We start from the raw sequence: 17,907 nt of genomic DNA, 5'->3' as shown, positions 1-17,907 counted from the left end.
GTTTTGAAGCAAATTTACCAATAAAATGAATCTGAAATTACACAGCACAGACATGTTAAGTAATTACGTCTGTGCCACAAAACATGTAATTTTGCTTATTCTTGACCAGTAATAAAGTCAATTAAGATTATATATTTTTTAACATGATAAAAGAATAACTATTTAAAATCATTGAGCAAAAACAAGAATTCTGATTTATCTGTTCTTTGTCATATATGGCTGCAGATTTTAGCCAACATTTTATATTGAGCTGTAGCATAACGAAATCTATTTAACTTTCAGCTAAAGGCAGGGAAAGTCTCAAAGTACTTTATACTTCCAATGCATTGCTATATTCTACCTTCTAGTTTGTAATTTCACAATAATCAAAATAATCTCATAAAGGTATATTATTTTTGGTGTTTCTCAACAAAGCCTGAATCTTTTCTACGCAAAATCAGTGATCTCAGCTAAAATTACAAAAAACAAGTTTCTCTTCCTTACATTTTACGTCAAGCAAATTAACCTATCCTCTCCTACTCTCATCTCCTTTCATTTATCATAGCTTCTTGCTGCCAATTGGTGAGTGTCTGCCATTCCAATCCATTTTATATCATTTTTGCTTTCATCTGAATCTTTCTTATATTCAGATTCGAGTATATATATTGAATATATATTATACATATTTTAAATTACAAAAAATGTATTGAATGTTTGTATATCGTAGCTAAATTCAAAGGCATCAGTTATTTTCAGGGATTCTGTCTTCTATAAGACAGGTTTTGCTACTTTGCCTGAAGTTGGGCTGCCCTTCTCTAAACTTTCATACTTTTAGGTCTTTTCCACTGAATTTCAAACAACTCAACCTTACCTTACTTTTTAATTCTAGCTCACAGGGCTAGCCTTCCTTGGATCTTCAGCATCCAGTAGATGATAGACAAATAAATTGCCTAACATTTGAGTCAGAATTGGGTAAAGAATCAAAATAATCTTTAAAAAGTTTTTTCAATTTATGGAATTAATGGCTGTATAACAACTGGATATTAAATTGGGCTTAATCTATCCAAGTGAATTAAAAACAATGATGACATTCCACATACTCAGAAGGCTCAGCGATCATGTCTCTCTTGCAAAATGCAGGCATAGAATGAAGGTTCAACTTGCCTAACTAGTTACTTTTGCATTTCGGATTCTGGAATCACAGTAGAAAAAATAGGTATAGTGATGCCTACTTGGCATTTGAAGTCACAGTGCCAATCTGTCACCATTCGGTAAGCAATATATAAATTCTTCCTGCAGCTGCAAAAGGGTTCCTGTCTTCAGTACCCACTTCATTTATTTGAAAGGAAAGCAAAAAAACCTCGATCGACACCTTTTACAGGTATGGTGACTGCTGTTTCTGCAATTAATTAGGCTCCATTTGTTTACATAATATTAAGGAGTATTGCAGGCACCAATCTTTCAAGTTGCCAACCCCAAAACACATTGTTTTCAGTTTCTTTAAATGTAATTAATCTGTAGACTTTGTGCTAGGTTAACTGAATCGATTTTTGTTTCTGCCCCCTCCCTCTTTTGTCACTTGACAGCTTGAAACTGGGCCTGGAAAAGCTCATTTGCATTCCTGCAGCAAGCCTGGTGAATAAACCGAGCAAACGTGTCTATTTGTGTACTTCAATATATGACTGTGCTTGCTTCAATCAAGACTTATTTTCAGTATCACGGCCAACAAAAGCATTAAACGAGTTTTCTCCAACATGAATGATAAGCTGTAGAATGTATTTCTTTAAAATATTTTTTTCCTGTGACACTTATGGAATGCAATGAAAAATAGAAGCAAGAGTGCAAATCTCACTAGACATTCACAATGCTGCCTTGCCATTTGAACTCTTTCTCCTTGTTTCCTGACATGTTAAGTGCCTTCATTATAGTTTAGGTTGTACCTGATTATAAGTTTAAAAGGTCACAGTTATATCTCAAAAGTAATTATTTAAAAAAAAATCAGGATTTCACACTGAACTTCAAAGATCACATTCTCAACCCAAGATTGTCATTTTATATACTGATATATTTTAGGAATTGATGCAGGTGTTGACCTCTTAGAATGAGAAGTATCTAACATATATGTTTTCAAGGATTAGTATTGTTTCAACATAATCCCTTCTAAATACATCTAATTCTTCCCCTATGAAAATACTTGGTACATTTTCATTTAAATTATTTTTTCTTTAACTGTCTCCCTTCCTTGGGTCAAACACTTAACTGAATCCAATTATTTTTTGACTATAAACATATGTGGTTTCAACTATAAAGTCAACATGTGTATGTGTGCGTGTTTGCGTGTGTGTGTGTGCGTGTGTGTGTTCATGTATGTGAGATACATCTTTGTGTTTCCGGAATACTATGAGTGAAAGAAGAAAATTCACCTTCTCTGTGTTTCATGTAATGCTGTCATATAATGTTAATGACAGAGATGATGTTCTCAGTTATTTCAGTCAACACATTCTTCTTTTCATAACCTAATCTCCTTCATTTGAAAGAAAAATATATTTTTAGCCAACTCTCTGGGACCAAGTCATTGATTTATGAATATAAGGTGAAGGACTTCATGAATTTTTTCCTGACCTCCATCTGTCATTTCCTTAGTCATATCTATTTTAAGAAATATAAAACAAATTGTCCTAATAGGGCACATTATCACCTTGATATATCACACAGGAAGGACTCCCTCTGCTTCTTATCACATCCTTACGGAAAATAAGCTTTACACTGTCCTGAGCTGCTTTTCTCTATATTCTTTATTATTTTATACTGATGATGACATACATTACTCAAATGCTGATTCACTCTCAGTATTCTTATAAAAGATGGGAGTAATTCTGTTCAAGTCTTCTGAAGATAAGAACAGCCAATGAGAAGCAATTGTTACTACATCTGAGAATATCTGAGAAATTAATCCCCCAAAGCTGCCCAACATCTCATTCTTCCAACTGCTAACAGTTCCTTTATTATGTGTAAATTCACATTCTCCCAAAACTATCATTTATGTCTTTGAGAGATATCACAACTCTTAGGCCTCAAGCCTCATCCAAAATAAGCATAAAAAATAATCACTTTGCTTTTTAAGGACATACAACCAGATTTAAAAAAACAAATATAAAACTTTTGATGTATATTTTGAAGAAACTCCATGTAGTCTTATTTTATAGCAATTTGTAACTACATATAGAAATTAATTTTTTCTCTATAGGCCAACACATTCTCTATCTCTCTTACACACACATACACACATACACACACACATTGTATGAACTACAAAGAAATTCTGGATGGAGAAAAATATGAGGACATTAGCAATGACAATTTATTGTCTTGGTTAGATACAGAGTAAAGATAAGCCAATATGATATTCTAAAAGAACAAATTAGGAGTTGACACAAGATTAGGGTCCATTTCAAACAAGATGCAATATGATTTATGCAAACAGATGGTAAGATGATACATTTTCCTTATAAGGTCTTGTAAGATTTATTGTATGGACTTGGAAACCCCAATAATACACTTCCCAATGGGAACTATCACCTTAATTTGCATGCAGAGATTTGGAGCTCTCCTTAGGGGTTGGCCATGTCCATTCTGTAGGAATAAATAATAGTTTATTGAGGGGACTTGATTTAAGTGAGGCTTGTTAAAAATAAGTTAGCAACTAGGGCTTTGTTATTCAAGTCAAGATGTACAAATAATGACTTTTCTTTCTGTTATAGTTGAGTATTTATTTAGCCTCACTTGGAGTCCTACATTTTAAGAATACTGACAACTGAAGTTTTGTTAGAGAAGGGTAATCTGGAGGGTGAAATATTTAAATCCCAACTAGATATGAGAAAGAGCTATTGGTAAGATAATGACTTAATTTGGATACATAGGAAAGTCATTGTGTTGTTCTACATCTGAAGCACTACCATAAACAAAACGAATATCCTCATGCAGTATAACTTTAAAGGGCAAAACTAGGTTGAATAACATCAAGTTGCAATATGTTAAAGTTTGTCACATTTTAAGGAAAAGTGTTGTAACAATTAATAATACCTAACCACACAGCATGAACCTTTCGAAGAACTGTTCTTCTTGTCACTGGAAAGATGCATGTAGAACTGTCAGCTATGAGGAGCAGTGCCAAAGGAATCCTGCACTGGTAGAAGTAGGAATGTGAGATTCTACAGCTATTTCTAGACCCAAGATGTTAAAATTCTAATAAATCAGATATCTTAGAAATTTCCAATTATCCCTTTGAAAAACTTTCATAGTTAGAAATATATGTAAATGGGCCAGACTCTTACCACTTTTAATATTAAAGGATAAAAAGGTGATTTTAAGGACATTCAAAAGTGGTAATGATCTTGAATCAGTCCATATTACATTATGACAAATCTAGGCAAAACGTTAACTAAGTTTCAAGAGATATAAAGAAAGCTTATGTTAAAGTCACCATGTCAAGTGCTGAAGTTAACACAAAAATAACCTGGTTCTTCTCAAGGAGATTTTTACCCAAAATGAAGACTGAACAAAAAGCATAGAGAGATGAACCTGGAGGTAGAAAAGCTTAGGTTACTCAAGTATATACTCAAGATATTAGAGAAAAGAATAAATGGGCTGAGGTAAGTATAATACTAGAATGGAGATATTATGCAAAGCCAAAACACTCACTAGAAAATTGTGTTTCCAAAGAGGGCTAGAAGGCACATCATTCACAAGACCAAAAGGATACTTTTGAGGAACACCAGAATTACTAAAATGTTAAGGTGTGGCTCTCTGCAGACCCAACAGTAATGGTCAGAGAAGTGATTACAGAGCTATGTTCATTAACATCTATGATGATTATGAAGATCTGAAGTAATAGATGATGTCCCTTGATCACCAGAATCCAGGAGGTTGCAATTCTCATGATGCCTGGCAAAATCACATGAATGGCTATGGGGATTTTTCATAGGGAATTAGAAATATGGTTACTAGAACTGGACAGTCAACAGGGATGATGCTTAACCTATATAATACCAAATTGAAAAAAAAATAAAGCAAGAAGGAGAAATAAGTGACTGAAGATTGTCACCCCACTGATTTTGAGAATTGGAACCCAATGGCTGAAAGGGTAGCCCCATCCCTAGGATGAAGGACTCCACAATTTTATGACAAGTAATTGCTGTGTTGAATCCCCCAGAGTAAATAAAAATATAAACTGCTCAGTTAAAACTGCATTTCAAATGAACAACATATAAATTATTTAGTATAACTATGTCCCCAAAATTGCATGGGACATATATATACTTAAAATTTATTTATCTAAAATACACATTTAAATGTATCCTGTAAATAATCTTGTATCCCTACTACTTTGAAATATAAAGTGTCATCATGACTCTTCTGTTAAAGTGGGAGCTTTCTGTAACAACTGGGGTTGTGACTAAATTCTGTCTCAGAGAGGGCCCACTTGTCTACTTTTAGGCCTACCAACAATTGTTTTCCCAGACACCAATGCTTAATTGAAATTTATAAACATTTTAGAGTGACTTATACATTGGGTCCCTGGTCTATGGATTAAGAACTATCATAGAGGTGAGGGTCAAATGAAAAGCTATGAAAAAGCTCTTCTTCACCCAAGATAGTGTAACAAAAGCAATACTGTACTGACAGTTGACATCATACTCAATGATGAAAGATTAAAATATCTCCCCTAATATCAGGAACAAGACAAAAATGTCTACTTTCACCATGATATCCAATATTGTACTAGAAGTTCTAGTCAAAAGAAAAATAGATACATCTAAATTGGGTAGGGAAAAGTAAAAGTATGTATATCCAGAGATGACATCATTCTACATAGGAAAAAAATTCCAAAGAATCCACAGAACAGCTATTAGAGCTAGTCAATAAATTCAGCAATGTTGCAGGATATAAGGTCAACATACAAAAAAAACTCAGTTGTGTTCTACGCAATGGAATAAATTAAAGCAAGGATGTGAAAAGCTTGTACATTGAAAACTAAAAAACGTTTTTGAAAGAAGTTAAAAAATAACTAAATAAATGGTAAAACATCTCATTTTCATAGATTGGATGACTTCATATTGTTAAGATAACATTAAAAGTAATCTACAGTCAATGAAATCCCTATCAAAATTCTAGCAGTCACTTTGCAGAAATAAAAAAGCGAAACATCAAATTTATATTTAATTGTGAGAGCCCCTGAACAGCCAAATAATCTTAAAAAATAAGAACAAAGATAGAGGATTCACATAAAATTAACCAAAACACTATGATGCTAGCATAGAACAGTCACATAGATCAATGTATATCCAGATATAAGCTTATACGAATTTTGTTGTGTCCTCCCCTAATAAAGTATGTTAAAGTACTAGTCCCCATTTCTTCCAGATGTGATTTTTTTTTGAAATATGGTGTATGAATTCATTCACTGCTATAAAAACATACCAGAGATATGGTACTTTTAAAAAATGGGGTTTAATTGATTCACAGTTCCATAGAAATTTGGAGGCCTCAGGAAACTTACAATCAACATGGAAGAGGAAGAGGCACATCTTACATGGTGGCACACAAGAAAGAGAAGAGTGTAGAGTGAAGAGGGAAGAGGCCCTTATAAAAACATCAGATCTTGTGAGAACTGACTCGCTATCATGAGAAAAGTATGGGAGAAACCTCACCCATGATCCAATCACCTCCCAGCAGTTCTCCCTAAACATCTGCGGATCATGGGGATTACAGTTCAAGATAAGATTTGGGTAAAGACACAGCTAAATCATATCATAGTGTTGTTGCAGACATAGTTAAGATGAGGTCATACTGGAGTAAGGTAGGTAGTCATCCAATATTACTAGTATTCTTATAAGACAACCATATGAAAGCACAGACACACAGAAAACCATGTGTTCTGTACACCATGTCTGAACACTAAGTAATGATGAATACAGAGACTGGAGTTATACAGCTGCAACCAAAGAATGCCAATGATTGCAGGAAACCACCAGAAGCTAGAGAAAGTCAAGGATTCCTGCATAGCTTTTAAAGGAACTAGGGCCCTGCCAACACTTTGATTTAAGATGTCTAGCCTCCAGAACTGTGAGACAGTACATTTCTCATGTTATAAGCGGAGTTCATGGTATTTTGCTACTGCAGTCCTGGAAAACTAATACACCACATATGTATGGCTAACTGATGTTTGACAAGGTATCATAATTCAATTAGAATAGTTTCTTTAACAAATGGTGCTAGACAAATTAGATATCCTATCTTACTGTATGCAAAAATTAACTTAAAATGGATCAGCAAGTTAACTAGAAAAGTTAAAACCATAAAATTTATAGAAGCAAATGTAAAGGTGAATCTTCATGACTTTGGATTAGGTAATGGACTCATAGATATGACATCAAAAACAGAAACCAAAAAATAGCCAAGTTGGACCTCATTGAAATTAAAAACATTGTGCACCAAAAAATATCAAGAGATATTTTAGATACTAGTGCTTATTAGATTACAGAATGCAAGAAAATGTTAGCAAATCTTATATCTAATAAGCACTAGTATCTAAAATATATAAGAAACTCTTACAACTCAACAACAAACAAACAATCAAATTTGAAAATGAGCTAAAGGCTTGAATTGACATAACTCCAAAGATGATATTCAAAGGTCAATAAGCACTTAAAGAGATGTTCAACATTATTAGTCATTATAGAAATGCACATCAAAACTACAAAGAGATACCACTTCACATCCACAAGTGTGGTCAAAAATAAAATAAAATAAAAAATATGTATTGGCAAGTGTGTAGAGAAACTGAAACCCTTGTGCATTGATAGTGGGAATGCAAAATGATTAATCTGCTGTGGAAAACGGTTAGGCGGTACTTCAAAAATTAAAAATGGTATTGCCAGGTGACCCTGAAATTCTACCTTTAGGTGTATATCCCCAAATTGAAAATAGACCCTCATACAAATACATATATATGTATGTTTATATGAACACTATTTGCAACAATCAAAAGGTGAAACCAACCCACATGTCCAACCACAGACACATGGATAAATTGTGTCATATGCAAACAATGGAATATTGTTTAGCCATAATAAAGGAATGAAGTACTGACACTGCTACAGGAATAAACCTCCAACACATAAGGTCACATATCTTATGATCCTATTCATATGAAATATACATTTACAGACAAATCCACAGAGACAGAACACATATTGCTGCTTACCAGGAGTTGAGGGAGAAGGTAAAATGAGGAGAACTGTTTAATATATTTTAATTTAGAGTGTTAGGAATATGTTAAACTAGATATGTTGGTTGCACATTATTGTGAATGTACTGAATGCTATTTAATTGCTTTTAAATGATTAATTTATGTTTTGTGAATTTTGCATCTATAAAATTTTTAAATATTATATTGATATTATATTCTGGAGGAGATGGCAGAGATTATTAGTTCAACCTTTAAAGAACCCAAATATATAGGTGTGGTGATTCCATTTATGTCTTCATTTAATTCAATAATCTGGCCTCTGTAGAAACTGGATGAATCATGGGGAATGACTGTGTTCTGACAGACTTAATTAAGCAGTAGCCCCAGTTGCAGCTGCAGCACTGGATGTGGTATTATTGCTGAATCAAATTAATAAGACCTCAGGTATGTGGTATATTGCCACTGATTTGGCAAATGTGTTCTTTTCCATTCAAATTAGAAAAGAGGATCAGAAACAATTTGCATGCATGGGGTACAGAACAATATTTATTTACAATTATGCCTCAGGACTATGTTAAGTCTCTTGCCTTCTGTCCTAAGAGATCTAGACCACCTGGACATATCAAAGAACATCAGCCTGCTGCATTACACCAATGACATCCTGCTGAGTTGGTAAGATAAGAAAGAAGGGGCTACTACTCTGGAGGCCTTTGCAGGATGTGTGCACTTCAAAGGAGAAAAACAAATCTACAAAGATTCAGGACCTTGACACTTTAGTACAATTTAGAGGAATTTGTTGCTCAGGAGATTGCCATGATATTCCTTCCAAGGTAAAAGACAAAGTGCTACATCTTGCATCTTCCACCAAAAGCAAGGAAACAAAGTATCTGTTAGACCCCTTTGGGTCTACAGGTTATATATCCACACCTGAGAATAATTATTAAGAATATGAAAACCTCTCAGATTTCCTGGAGTAGAGAAAACACTGCAGCAAACTCAGGCCACAGTGACATCAATGCTGCCTCTTGGGCCATGTGATCCTGAGGACATACTGTTGAGAAGTAATGTAGTATGGAGCTCATAACAAGCTCAAGTGGGAGAATAACAATGCCGTCTCCTGGTATACAGGGCCGTGGTATCCACCACAGAGAATTAAAGCACTTTAAGAAATAAACTAGAGTTTGACATATCCCCTGGCCCTATTCAAGATAGAACACTTGAAAACAGGACACACACTGGAAATGCCTTTGAAATTCCCCATTATGAGTTGGAGTCTATCAGATCCACCAAGTCATAAAGTCAGATAGGCTTGGCAGTAGCTGCCCATCATAAATGAAAATGGCACATCAAGGAATGAACCTGAGTAGGATCAAAGGGCCCAAGCTATGCCCATGAGTGTACACTTTCAGACCCTATGTCATCCGCTGGAGTTGCACCAGTGTCTCTCCATCTTCTTGCACTTAAAGCCATATGGGGGTTTCTATGCAACCAGCTGAAGGAAGAGGAAGCAGCTGTATTTGATTTATGAATAGTTCAGCTTTGGTAGGAGAGCACAAACTGAAAATGGTCAGTGACTACAGATCCTCATTCAGCAGTGGCCCTTAAAAACTGTCAGGAGTGATAATTTCCCAAATTGGCTGAGCTATGAACAGTTAACCCAGTCATCTATTTTTGTGGAATGAGAAACAGTATCACATCAAGGGCATAGAAGGAAAAGGAATAGAAGACTGGAGATATTTTCCAGACAGAAGCATGTGTATGGTCATTTGGAAGTGGGTACAAAATGATATTTTTGTTACACATTAACCCAATTATGAAAGTATAGGTCATAGAAAAGACACTGAACCATTAAATAGACAATGTGACTTAGTCTTTGTCATCAGCCACCTCACAATGGGCATGATGGGTACATGAACGAGGTGACCATGGTGCCACGGTCACAGGTTATAAATGGGTCCAACAAGATGAACTCCCACTTACCAAGGCAGATCTATTGACATCTCTGAATTCCTCCTTTGCATAAACATCAATGCATAATAAACACCCATTATGGCACTATTCCTCAAGGAGATTGACTACTCGGTAGGAAATTAATTACATTGGGTAACTTCTATCCTGAAAACAGTGCTACTCATCCTCATAGGTATGATCAATGCTTGTTTTTGGGTATGGGCTCACTTCTACTCACAAAGCCATAGCTAACATCATTATTTGGAGGCTTAGAATGTGCTTGTGGATCACACTCTATAAGCCTCCTATACACATATCAGCAGATGGGGGACTGACATGAAATGAAGGTAGTGAAGGAGATGATGGAGTGGTCCATGACTGGGCGCCATTCTCCAGAACACAGTGTACTTATTAAAACAAATATCTCTCTATAGGGTGGCCTGTCCCCTATAGGAAGGACACACGCACTCAGAACCCAAAAGATGGAAGCATGGATAGCTCCACTTACCAACACTCCTTATGATTTCATGGGAGGACTTTATGATTTCTATTCCTGTATCTCTAGGCTCTGTAGGGTTGAAGGTCCTGGTCTCCAAACAGGTACACTCTTGCCAGGGGACACAGATAAAAATCCTACTGAACTAAAAGTTACATCGGCTACCTGGGCACTTTGGACTTCTTCCTTCCAGGGAACAGCAGGCAATGAAAGGAGTCACCATACTGACAGGGGTAATTAACCAGAAGCAGCAAGAGATAACACTCCTTATACACAAGATGGGAGTGAGGAGAAATACCTGCGGAACCCAAGTGATACATTGGGCACCTCCTGGTACTTCCTTATTCCATTATAACTGTGAATGGATATGTGCAGCATTGTGGATGTGGAAGTAAAATGGCTATCAAAGCTTCAGAGCCCTCAGAGATAAAAGTGTGAGTTGTACCACCAGATGAGCCATCTAAACCTGCTGAAGTGATAGCTGAGGGTGAAGGGAATATAGAGTGGAGAAGGGAGGGAATGGGTGTCTGTGATGACCTGTGATCACCCACAGCAATGGAGCCTCTAGTTAACCAGATTCACTTTGTTTTTCTGAGTTTTTAACTCAGATAAGAGGGCCACAGAAGGCACATGGAGGAGTCTCCTTCCAACACCCATGTAAAAATGTAGATCTGAACAGCGCAATGGGAGAAGTGTGGCAGCCATAAAAATGTGCACTGTCCTCTGACCACAGACAGCAAAACTGACTAAGGGCCTCTGCAGCTGGATGTTGAAATCCATTGCTAAAATGTCCTGAGATCACGCCTCTCTTGGGCTGATTCCAGCCAATGACAGACAGTGGCACAAGAGTACTGAGGACTTCTACATATCAATATTTTAAAAACTCAACAGAACAATAGATTAGGGAGATAATCAGGCACTTATTAAGAAGAGAAAATAAATAACATGTAAAACTACTCAATCATTAATAATCAGGGTACTCAAACAGAGATAACACTATGCCATTTAACAATAATTGAATTGACTGATAATAGTTATAATAATTATAATAAGGATGAAGAGGAGGAGACGAAGTAGTAATATCACAATTTCAAATGTTGGTTAGGGTGTGAGGAAATAGAAACTCATATATTGGTGGTATAAATTAATCCAAGTATTTGGAAGAGCAATATGACAAAACCTAGTGCAAAGATATCTAATTCCTAAAACTTAGTGCTTCAGCCATGGTTCAGTTGAATACTATGAAAATACATCGAGATATATGAAACAGAAAGCAACTCAAAACATGAATGTAGGGGCATATAACACTTTCAGAGAGTATAAAGAAAGAGACTCTGGGCACAGCTTTTGAGAATGACTCCTAAGCAATGCCTCTTATCTGGCTCACCAGGGATGCTGCTGTCCCTGCCACAATGAGTTCAGTGGGGAATCGGGATGTGACCCAATGAAATATTCTACCAGCTAGCTGTTATCCCAGGAGCAAGATGCTGTCACCACAGTGTCAGCCCCAGGGCCACAAAACATCAGCTAGTTTATAGGCAAAATAATGTGCTCTGCACCCTGCCTGTGGGTGGGACAGTGGAAAGTGGGATATTGTCTGATGCTGAAAAAAAAATAAAATAACTAAGTAAAACACCTCTGTTGCTACTTGTTAGCAGAGCAGCCCAGCCTTCACCTCATTTTTTTTTCCTTCCAAATCTCCACCTGACTATCCAACTGGGAAATCTAAAACACATCTGCAACTACAGACAGAAGTGAGTATATGACTTTCTGGGTATTGTGAGATGGTCAAGTAAACAAGAGAAGTTTGAAATGGAAGGTAAGCTCCAACCTAACTAAATCCACCTCATTCAACACTTTCACTTATAAGCATACAACCCAGAGCACTGTTTATGCACAAGGAAAGTTTTGTTGTTTTGGATGGCTAATAATTTCATGTTTTGGATATTTATTGTAGGATGTTAAGGATCCCTTGCCTCCTAGTACCAATTTCCAGCAGCATCCCTCAGCCACCGTGATGAACAATATGAACACACACATTCTCAAACACCTCTGAGGAACACAGTTATTGCAATAATCCAAGTGTGAACTTTTTCCATTAAGGATTTCCATCATATTTACCCCTGGAGATTCACAGCAGCATCATCAATTATAGTGAAAAATTAGAGAGATTAATTGTCCATCAATAATGAAAAAAAAAAAGACACATTCAGCTGTATAACTTTAAGCAATTAAAATGAATAAGTCATCTGTGTGTATCAATAAGAATAATCCTTGAACAGGTAATATTTTGAGGGAAAAAAAAAGGTTGTAAAACAGTTGCTATTAGATTGGTACAAAAGTAATTGTGGTTTTTGCTGTTAAAAGTAATGTTTATTTTTGAGTGTGGGATTACTTCTACTCACAAAGCCATAGCCAGCATCACTACCTGGAGGCTTAGGAGTGCTTGTGGATTAACACTGAAATAAATATAGCTTCAAGATATCTAGACAAAATTAGCCTTTTAAGACAGTATGGGTCCTATCTGCAGAACAGAAAAGCCTCTCACTACATTATTTTTAAACCAAATAAATATAAATTGTTCATATTTATTACATATGCTATGATGTTTTGAAATATTGTAGAATGGCTAAATTGAGCTAATTAACATATGCATTACCTCATGTACTTATTTTTGGTAGCAAGAACATTTAAAATCTTTCTCATTACTTAAAAAACAGCATATTATTACTAACTACAGCCATCATGTTGTGCATTAAATCTTTTGAACTTATTCATTCTATCTAACTGAAATTTTTTATCATTTGATCAACATTTCCGCAATGCCCCCCCCCCACCACCCTGGGAAACCAATATTCTATTCTCTGCTTTTATGAGTTCACCTTTTAGATTCCACATATAAGTAGGATCATGTGGTATTAATATTCTGCCCTCCAGGTTTATAATGCCCGCCAGTTTCATTCATGTTAATGCAAATGACAAGATTTTCTTCTTTCATAAGGCTGAATCATATTCCATTGCTATATGCCATATTTTCTTTATCCATTCATTGGCTGTGGGACACTGAGATTGATTCTGTATCTTAGCTATGCATATAGCGCAGCAACAACATGAAAATACAGCTATCTCTTTAACATACTTATTTTCTTTTGGACATATATCCAAAAGCTAGATGCTGGATTATATGGGAGTTCTATTTTTAATTTTTTGAGGACTCTCCATACTATTTTCCATAATGGCTGTTCTTAATAACTTACATTCTCACCAACAGTGGGCAAGGGTTTCATTTTTTGCACATCATTCTCAATACTTATCTTTCATCCTGTTTATATCAGCCATCCTAACAAGTGTAAGGGAATATCTTATCTCATGATGGTTTTAGTTTGCATTTTCCTGATGATTAGTGGTGTTACCCATTTTAAAAAATATATCTGTTGGCTGCTTGTTGTCTTCTTTTGAGAAATGTCTATTCAGGTCCTTTGCCTATTTTTAAAATCAGGTTTTTTGGGTTTTTTTTTTTTTTTTTTTTGTAATGAATGGTATGAATTTCTTATATATTCTAGGTATTAACCCCATATCAAGTGTGTGGTTTGGGCCCAGTGTGGTAGCTCATGCCTGCAATCCCAGAACTTTGGGAGGCCAAGATGTGAGGATTACTTGATCCCAAGAGTTCAAGGCTGCAGTAAGCTATGATTGTATCACTGTACTCTAGATTAAACGACAGAGTAAATCATGTCTCAATTTTTTTTCAAAAACAAGATAAATGGTTTTCAAATATTTTCATCCATTATATAGGTTGTTGCTTCATTCTATCGATTGTGTACTTTGCCATGCAGAAGCTTTTTAGTGTGATTCAATCCCACTTGTCAATTTTCGTTCTTGTTGCTTATGTTTTGGGGATCATATTAAAAAAAAAATTGCCCAGACCAAAATCATGGAGCTTTCTCCCTATGTTTTCTTCTAATTGTTTTACAGATTCAGGTCTTAGATGTAAGTCTTTAATCAACTTTGAGTCAATATTTGTATATGGTGTGGAATAAGTGTTTCATATTCTTCTGCATATGAATATCTAGTTTCCCAACACAATTTATTGAAAAGATTGTCCTTTCCCATTGTGTATTATTTGCATCTTTGTGAAAAATATATTAACCACAGATGCATAAATTTGTTTCTGTGCTATCAATTGTGTTCTGTTGGTGTGTGTTTCTGGTTTTATGGCAGTACTATGGCAGTACCATGCTGTTTTGATTGCTATACATTTGAATTACATTTTGAAATTGGAGAATGTGATGCCTCCAATTTTGTTCTTTTTGCTCAAGATTGTTTTTGTTATTTGGGGTCCTTTGTGGTTTGATATTGATTTTGTGATTGCTTTTTCTATTTCTGTAAAAAATGACTTTGGAATTCTGATAGGGTTTGCATTAAATTTGTAGATTACTTTGGGTAATTTAATAATGCTTAAATGGGCATTTTAATAATATTAACCCTTCCAATCCATGAACATAGGATACTTCTTTTCATGTATTTTCTATCTTCTTTAATTTCTTTTATCAGTGTTTTGTAGCTTTTAGTGTACAAGTCTTTCATTTCCTTGTCTAAATTTATCTGAAGTATATTATTTTATTTTGTAGCTACTATTGCAAATGGCATTGCTTTCTTGATTTTTTTTTTTCAGACAGTCATCATTAGTGTATAGAAATGACACTGATTTTTCTTTGTTGATTGTATTTTTTGAAATTTTACTCAGGACATTTCTTACTTGTATTTTTGTTTTTTGTTTTTTTGTTTTTGTTTTTTTTTCTGTGAAGTCTTTAAGGTTTTCAATATATAAGATTATGTTGTCTGCATTAGAGACAATTGAACTCCTTTATTCCTCATTTTGATGTCTTTATTGCTTTCTCTTGGCCAATTGCTCTAGCTAGGACTTTTAGTACTGTGTTGAACAGAAATGATGAGTGTAGGTATGCTTATCTTGTCTTGCTCTTTGAGGAAAAGTGTTCAAATTTTCACCATTGAATATAATGTTATCTGCAGGTATTATGTTAAGTGAAGTAACTCAGGCACAGAAAGATAAATATCATATGTTCTCACACATATGTGGGAGATAAAAAAAACTTGATCTCACATAGGCAGTGAGAAGCATGGAGATGGTGATAAGAATGGTAGTCACCAGCAGCTGAGAAGTATGAGGGGCAGAGGGGATTAAGAGGTTGGTTAATGAGTACAAAAATACAGTTAAACTGAAGGAATAAGTTCTATCATTTGATAGCACACTAGGGTGACTACAGCTAAGTACATTTATAGTATAATTCAAAATACACAGAAAGGAGATTTGGAATACTCCCAGCACAAAGAAATAATAAATATTTGAGGTGATGATATCCCAATTACCCTGATTTAATTATTACACATTGCATATATCAAAAATGCAAGTATCCTATAAATATGGACACATATTATCAATAAAAAAAGATTTCAAATAGAGAAGCTATTGTTATATTTCAATAAATTAGAAAAATAAGAACAAACTCAGAGGAAACAGAGAAAGGAAATAACAGGGATCAGAGCAGAAATAAATTATAAATTATATAGAGACTAGAAAAAGCAGAAAAAATACAGGAAACTAATATTTGGCTTTTTGCAAGGATAAACAAAATTGAAAAACCTTCACGTAGACTAACAGAGAAAAAGAGAAAAGGCTAAATTCATAAATGAAGGAGGGAACATTACAACTCATTCCAGAAAAATGCAAAAGATTATGAGACAGCTATGCACAATTACATGCCAAAACGTGGGATAATCTGTAAAAAAAAAAAAAAAAAAAAAAAAGAAAGAAAGAAACCTCTTAATCCCTAGACACATACAAACTATGAAGATTTTTAGAAAATCTAAACTGCCTAATAATGAGTAAAGAGGTTGAATCAGTAACTAAAATTCTCCCATCAAAGAAAAGCCCAGGACCAGATGGCTCCACTGTTGAATTCTAGCAAATATTTTTAAAAGGACTAATACTTAAGCTCCTTCAAAACAATTGAAGAAGATGGAATACTTCCAAACTCATTGTTCATGGCCAGAGTTACCCTGGTTTCAGAGCCAGACAAGAACACTATACAAACAAACAAACAAACAAACAAACAAAAAACCACAAGCACTGATGAACATAAATGCAAAAATTCTCAACAAGATACTAGCAAACTGAATTCATGAGCATATTAAAAGGATCATTCACCATGATCAATTAAGATTTATTCCAGGGATGTAAAGACTACTCAATTTAAACAATCTATAAATGAGAAACACTGCATTAACAGAATAAAGGACAAAAATCATATGATCATCTCAATAGATGCAGAAAAAGCAATTGACAAAATTCATCATCCTTTTATGATAAAGATTCATACAAATTAGTTATAGAAGAAATATTCTCATCACTGTTTTTTTTTTTTTTTTTTTGCAGGTCTATTGACTTCAAAATGACTAGTCTAGAGTTTACAAGGTATCACACAGTTTAACAATATTGGTACACACCAAATATGATAATATTTGCACAGTACACTGTGGTAATTTGATGAGGCTGTTTGAGGTTAGAGGTGACAAGCTCATGGGCTTTGGTTGCCTCTAGGCCTGTCCTAGTCTTCACAGGGATGACAGGATCAATACTGCAAGCAATGTTAACCCATTGGATGCACAATCTTTGGCAAGATCTATATTAACAAAGATGGATAATTAACAAAGATCACGGTGGTCTCACAGCTTATTCTGCCAAATCAGACTATTTCTTAAAAGAGTTGTGTTTTAGAGACTAATGCAACCAATATTGTCAAATAAAATAAAATAAATACATCTAGAAGAAATATTATACAAAGGTCACCCCCGGCCAGGCGTGGTTGCTCATGCTTGTAATCCCAGCACTTTGGGAAGCTGAGGCAGGTGGATCACCTGAGGTCAGGTGCAGTTGTTCAAGAGCAGCCTGACCAACATGGTGAAACCCTGTTTCTACTAAAAAAAATAAAAAATACAAAATAAATTACCTGGGTGTGGTGGTACAGTACCTGTAATCCCAGCTACTTGGGAGGCTGAGGCAGGAGAATCCTTTGAACCCAGGAGGCAGAAGTTGCAGTGAGCTAAGATCATGCCACTGCACTCCAGCCTGTGCAACTGTCTCAATCACATACACACATACACACACATGCACACAAACAAAGGTCATCCCCATGGTAAATCCACTTTT

This window comes from Sapajus apella, unplaced genomic scaffold (assembly GCF_009761245.1).
Source record: "Sapajus apella isolate SASKATOON/1434 unplaced genomic scaffold, GSC_monkey_1.0 scaffold31, whole genome shotgun sequence".
In the NCBI taxonomy this organism is placed as follows: domain Eukaryota; kingdom Metazoa; phylum Chordata; class Mammalia; order Primates; family Cebidae; genus Sapajus; species Sapajus apella.
Note: the sequence above shows the minus strand (reverse complement) of the source record.